Raw genomic sequence first — 6,882 nt, 5'->3', positions numbered from 1 at the left:
ATTCCAAGTAGGACTGTTACCATTCACAAGTTGCCCTTCTGTTTTTAATGACTAGGTTTGAAACTATTAATACATATGCCCTCTTAGGTTAATTAATAAGCTAATTTTCCTTGCCTAACAATTGTTCATAATAAACTGGTTGTGTTTTTTTCTCTCCAAAATAAGCATCTATGAAGAATATACATCCTCAACGTAAGTGTCTGCACTAGCATTCTCCAGAGAAACAGCATCAGTGAGATATCCAAGGTGTGGCAAAAATAGGTTGACAGTTGCTCAAATGGAAAATAATACAATTAATAAATAATAACATAAGAATAAACTTCATGTTTCATGTACTCACTACTGTAAACCTACTTTTGCTGCACCCCGTTTAAGAGGAGATTTAGGCTTCTCCTCCCTCAGCTGGTCTTCCTTAGACCCCCTGAGCATCAGCCTTAGTGCCCCACGCGGCACTGTTTCCTCTCCAACAAGATGAAAGAAACTATCATGAACCAAGAGAAACTCGCCAAACTGCAGGCACAAGTGTGCATTGGTGGGAAAGGAACTGCTTGTGGAGAGAAGGTGGTTCACAGAACAGCTACAGCAGATGATTAAAAAAACTTCAGTTGTCCTTAAAGAAGTTAGGGCTAAACAATATCTCCGGTATTGAAGAGGTAAATATGTTCACAAACCAGGGAACAGTGATCCACTTTAACAACCCTAAAGTTCAGGCATCTCTGGCAGCGAACACTTTCACCATGACAGGCCGTGCTGACAGAAATGCTACCCCGCAACTTAAACCAGCTGGGTGCAGACAGCCTGACTAGTTGAAGGAGACTGCCTGAAGTTCTGCCCAAACAATCTGTGGATGGAAAAGCACCACTTGCTATGGGAGAGGATGATGATGACGAAGTTCCAGATCTTGTGGAGAATTTTGATGAGGCTTCCAAGAATGAAGCAAACTGAATTGAGTCAACTTCTGAAGAAGATAAGCTTGAAGACGTTTCTGGGAGCTGCTATGCTATATTATGCCTGCTTTTTTTCAAGTTTTGTTTATGGATCTGGTAAAATCTAGATCTCTAATACTTTTTAGCCCAACGCCCCTGGACATTGCAGCTCTTTTCAGTTTCTGCTTATACGTAAATCATTCTTTGCCGCTAACTACGCTGAAGAAGCTTGGGAATAAAGTGTAAAACAGGTTGTTTTTTTTTTAAAAAAAGAGATTTATGCTAGGAATTGGCTCACGTGGTTGTGGAGACCATGTAGCCCCACAATCTGCCATCTACACACTAGACAACCAGAAAAGCAGGTGGTGTGATTCAGCCTACGAATGGAGGCCCGAGAACTGGGGAGCCCCTGGTATAAGTCCTGGAGTCTGAGCACCAGGCACCCACTGTGCCAGGGCAGGAGCAGAGGGGCCTCTCAGCTCAAGGAGAAAGAGAGAATCTGCCCATCTTCTGCCTTTTTTTCTATTTGGGCTTTCAGCAGACTGGATGGTGCCCACCAACACTGATGAGGGTGATTGTGCAAAGTCTTCAAGGATGGCCCCCATGGCTGAGACTAGGTTTGAAACTAATTATAAGCTAATTTTCCTTGCCTACCAATTGTTCATAATAAACTGATTATATTTTACTCCAAAATAAGCATCTATGAAAAATAGACATCCTCAACTTAAGTACCTGTCTATTGATTCAAATGCTAATTTCTTCTGGAAACAATTTCCCAGACACACCCAGAAATAACACTCTACCAGCTATCTGAGCACCTCTCAGTCCAGCCAAGTTGACATAAAATTAATCATCACAGCATCCTATTTTACCTATGAAAGAAATGTGAGCATAAATTACTAAGGAGATCACAACTCTTAGACACAGAGGCCTGAGTTTCAAGGGACATCGCACTTGTGGCACAATAATCTAATCTTATCCTAAGCTCTTGGCTCTGGGATCAGAATTCCCTCCTTGAGAGGAGCAAGGTAGAAACCATACTCACGTGTAGCTTAGAGAAGCCTCCTATGCCAAGCTTGATCTTGTCATTAGATGTTGGCGGCCTCTGGAGATGAGTAAAAGCAAAAGGACTCCTTCCACATGGCCTTGCCACCACCAGATGGCACGTCACCATGAAAGCAGGTTTCACACACAATTCTGACACACACATCCATGTTTCTTGACAAGCAGGCATGAAACAGTCTGTTCCTGGGAGCTCTGTGGCATCCCAGCTCTCAGTCACCGATCCATCCTTGAAGACCTTGCATGATCCGGACACAGAATTCTCAACTAAGGCAGGAAGCAAAATGCAGCAGAAGGCCAAGGGCAACCCTCCCAAGGTGCACACACAGCCTACAAGGCGCCCCTGTTCTGGGAAAGGCAAAGGAGCCTGGGCTCCCATCCACAAATCCCATCCACAAATCCCAATTAATATGAGCACCACTTGTTCCTTCAATGAGAGTTATCTCTAACTAGAGGCCCCAGTGCACAAAATTCGTGCATGGTGCGGGGGAGGGGTCCCTGAGCCTGGCCTGCGCCCTCTCCCAGTCTAGGAGTCCTCGGGGGATGTCCACCTGCCAGCTTAGGTCCACTTCCCTCTCACAGTCTGGGAGCCCTCACTCCTTACTGCCTGCCTGCTTGCTGCTCCTTACCATTCAGCTTGCTGCTCCTTAGTGCTGCCTCAGAGGCGAGAGAGGCTCCCGCCACCACTGCTGTGCTCACCAGCTGTCAGCCCAGCTTCTGGCTGAGCAGCACTCCCCCTGTGGGAGCACACTGACCACCAGGGGGCAGCTCCTGCATTGAGTGTCCGGCCGCTGGTGGTCAGTGCACGTCATAGAGACCGGTTGTTCTGCTGTTCGGTCGATTTGCATATTAGCCTTTTGTTATATAGGATAATCCTTCCACTAATGAACGAATCTCTAGTGCAGACATTTATAGATGAAGGAGGTTGAAGATTTGGGGCAAAGGATGCTGAACTGTAAACTCTGATTTAGCACCTTTGCAATCCTAACTGTGCCTGCCCTTGCAGCATGCATTCCTCTTTGAGCCACTATAAACATGAACCACTCCCAGGATAGAGAATAAGCTAAACTGGCCCACACCTGTAAATATTTTATACTGTCTATGCTAAACTATCTTAAAGGAAAATTACAGGATGCATGACCAGTGGTACTCAGAGTATACAACCAGCAGAAGAGTTCAAACAGTAAGGTGTGACCATCCTCTTAATTTCTCTAGTCCATGCCCTCTTATACAGCCCACATTTTCTGAACTAGGGCACCAGGAGAGATTTTTCCTTTACCAATTTGAACACAAGACAGAAAAATAGCTACAGATGAAAAATTTAAATAAGCAGCTTCCTCACAAAAGATGAAAACTGGGACCTGAGTAAATTGGAAAACAATGTGCACTGTAAGTGCTTTTTTTCTGATAAAAATTCTAGAAGAGAAACACATAATTGCCTTATAATCTTATGGGGCTTCTACTTGAACAACATTGAACAACAATCAAAGTTGAGACGTGCCCATCATGGAAGCTGGCCCCTGCCCAGAGTCCAGTTCCCAAGTAGGCCAGTGGGCTTCACTGCTTCAAAACCAAGTGCAGCACTCCATCCAAGAAAGTGCGAACACATGACATGCCCCTGGGCAGAATGCAGTTGGTTTACACAAGATGAAGATAGACGTCATTCTCTACACATCACCCCTCTATATTTTAAAATACACTTGCTCAGAGGGGTTTAACTGTGCTGGATAGAACAATTCTAGCTGCGTTCACCATCGCCAGAACTGCTCATCGGGGAGAGACATGTTGGCAGAGCGTGTCTCTCTGTTTGAAACTCTGTTTTCCCCTTGGAGGGCACCACACCTTGACTCACATTCGCTGCTGCTTTGCTCCGTACCACTTACTCATTCATCAAATATTGACTGAGCAACTCCTGTGGACAACGTGGACAGGCCCTGGGAGGACTACAAAGGAGCAGGGGACACGTCTCCAGCTCCCAAGGAGCTTTGATTCTTAACTTGATGTGAAAATCAGGACAAACGGCTGTGAAAGGTGGTGTAGGGCTTAGTGCAAACGAATGCCACAGTCCAGACGTGCTGCAGGGGCTGGACATGGAGGCTGCCTAAGGAAAACACTCCCGAGTTTCTCCTTTACCCTCCCCCATGGCCTCCATTGCTCACTTCTGACACCAGACGTGTGGTTTCCCACACATCAAGCAATTCTCTGACACCAGAGGGTGTCCTGCCACTCCGTTCAGTTCTGACACTAACTGGAGTGAGCACAGACCCCACAGGTGAAGGGCACATTCCCATCGGTGAAGACCGCCCCCACCTCAGACACCAATCACAGGGAGTGGGTCGTCAGGTTGCTCACAATGTCAGTCCATTCTTTCCAATATGTGTGGATGGGCTTCTGCATTTTAGGATCCAAAGATTAAAATCTTCTTGTAGGGACAACTTTCCTGGTCTCTTTAGGTGCTAACCAGAAAGTATCAGTTTCTCCCATAGGACGTATCCTATGGCAAATGGCTAGGAAGGCACGCAGACTTACTTTTGGATCCTAACTCCACAACTTCCAAATGATGCTAATTTGAGCACTTCTTGTAGAGTAAGCACTGGGGGCGGGGGTGAGGGGGGTAAAATTATTACAATTAAATGCCTGCCTTGCAGTAGATATTTTATCAAATGACATGTACTATAACGTTTACTTTCTTATTTTATTCTGTTTTTCCCTTTTTTCTTACTGTCCTTTTTTCCTCCCCATATATCACTGTATTAGTTTTCTAGGGCTGCCGTAACAATTCTACGGACTGGGCGACTTACACAAAGAAATTGTCTCACTGATCTGGAGGCTGGTATATTGAACATCAAGGTGCCTGCAGGGTGGGTCCCTTGAGGGCTGTGAGGGACAGCCTTTTCCAGGCCTCTCTCCGGGCCACCTTCAGGTTCATGTGGGGTTCTCCCTATATGCATCTGTGTGTCCAAATTTCCCTCTTTATAAGGACACCAGTCATCTTGGATGAGGGCCCAGCCTCATGATCTCTCCTTAACCAATTACATCGGCAATGACCTTATTTCCACAGGAAGTCACATTCTCAGGTACTAGATGTTAGAACTCCAAAATTTGCATTTTCCAGTTTCATGACAGTTGTGACACAATTCAACCCCTAACAAGTACATAAAACACATAGACTGTGTTTTATATGCATTCTCCTAATTCGCCTATTCAGTTCTGCAAACGTGAATGCCATGCCTCTCTTCTAAATCTAAACAGCTTCTCAGGGTGACAGTGGATGTTAGCTAACAGTCCCCGGGGCTTGCTGTGTCCAGCACTGTTCAATGAACCCACTCCTTGAAGCTTCACAGCAACTCTAAAAGGCATCTACTCTTCCCATCTCCCATCTTCAGGTGAGACAACTAAGAAGAGCAAACCTGTAAGAAATCTCCACACTGAGGGAGGGATAGGAGGCCTGGAGGGCACGGGAAATGGGTACAGAAGCCTCTGGAGCCACCTTCACCCAGTCACGTTCCCAGAGGGCAGGCAGTGAGCCCCAGCATTTCTGACAGCATGTCTCAGGGTTCTCGCAACTGCACGCAGGAGGATCTAAGTATCAGGCATAATTCTTCCAAGCTACTGTGCCCCAGAGGAAGGGTCTTGGGGATGTGGGCTGGAAAGACAAAGGCAAAAGCTGCTGTAGTCTCCATGCCACACCCTGTTGGGTATTAGTTCCTCTGATCCTAACTTGGCCCAGCTTCTGGTTTGGGTTCCGGACCTTCTGATGCAGCTGTACCTGCCATGCCATCCTCTGCTGAATGATCAGAAACATAGCACAGAATACCAGCAGGTGCATAGGGACTTGGGACTGTGAGCAGGCCTGGAAGATGACCACTGATGGAAAGAAGGACGGAGCAGAGTCAGGGTCTCCTGGGCCAAACTACAAGCCAGGCATCCCCAGAATAGGGGAGGATCACGACCTTCCTCCGTGACTGCTGCTACCCTTTGTTTTGTATTTTAGAAACTTATCTTCTCATTTTGATGATGATGTGGTCTGGGCTGAGACTGCATTGTGATTTCCCTTCTCCAACATAATTCCGTTTCCTTATCTCAGTTGGAGAATCAAATAGCATATTAATATCATATGTTACACTAGATTTCCCTTAAAGCATGCAATAAAAGCTATTTTCCAACCTTTGTGGGCTGAGCTGATAGTTAATCTAATTTATTGTGTCATTAATAAAAGTTGGTGTATGGACCAATCGTTTCTTGGGGATGGGGATGAGGGGGTTTGAAGGGTAATTTAAAGGTCGGTTTGATTTAAGACAAGTTCAAGTTTAGCAATGCAATCACACTGCATTTACTATACATCTCTGTGATGAGTGCAAGACAGGAAAACCAACCTTTATACTTCCTATTTATAATTAATGAGTGGTTTCCAGCAGGGTTGGAGAGGAGAGAATTGTGATTACAGAAGACCAGCTCACCTAAATGGTGTCAAATCTTCCAGAGGCCAATTTAAGCCAGCCCAGGTGTCAGGATTCTCACTTCTCGTGATGAGGCACTACAGTCTTTTTTTTTTTTTTTAATAGTCATGATAGGGTAAACTTGATTAGAAAGAAGACTGAAGAGACTAATAGTAAGATGATGGCTTAAATAGTTAAAGCCAATTGCAGGGCATGAATGCCACCCATCATGGTAGAATGGGGTTCTGAGGAAGTGTTGGGGGTAGTGGATGCCCTCCTCTGGCTCTCCAGAGCAGGATCTTCCCCAGTGAGCTCTGCCCACAGACCACGTCCACCCAAATGGGGCAGCCACAGTGAAAACTTTCAAGGAGCTTAGCCGCACTGGGCAGAATTCAGTCCTGCCTCCCATTAGACGAAGCCTTACACCTGGGGGCTGCTGACTCCCAGCCCTATCT

The 6,882-nt window shown here is 45.9% G+C and overlaps 1 pseudogene; it reads left to right on the top strand.

Annotated features, from left to right (window-relative positions):
- Positions 1-471: 471 nt before the first annotated feature.
- LOC102765322 lies at positions 472-968 on the top strand (annotated as a pseudogene).
- The last annotated feature ends 5,914 nt before the right edge of the window (positions 969-6,882 follow it).

Source organism: Myotis davidii, unplaced genomic scaffold (assembly GCF_000327345.1).
Source record: "Myotis davidii unplaced genomic scaffold, ASM32734v1 scaffold143, whole genome shotgun sequence".
NCBI lineage: Eukaryota > Metazoa > Chordata > Mammalia > Chiroptera > Vespertilionidae > Myotis > Myotis davidii.
This window is presented reverse-complemented; position numbering and strand designations above follow the sequence as displayed.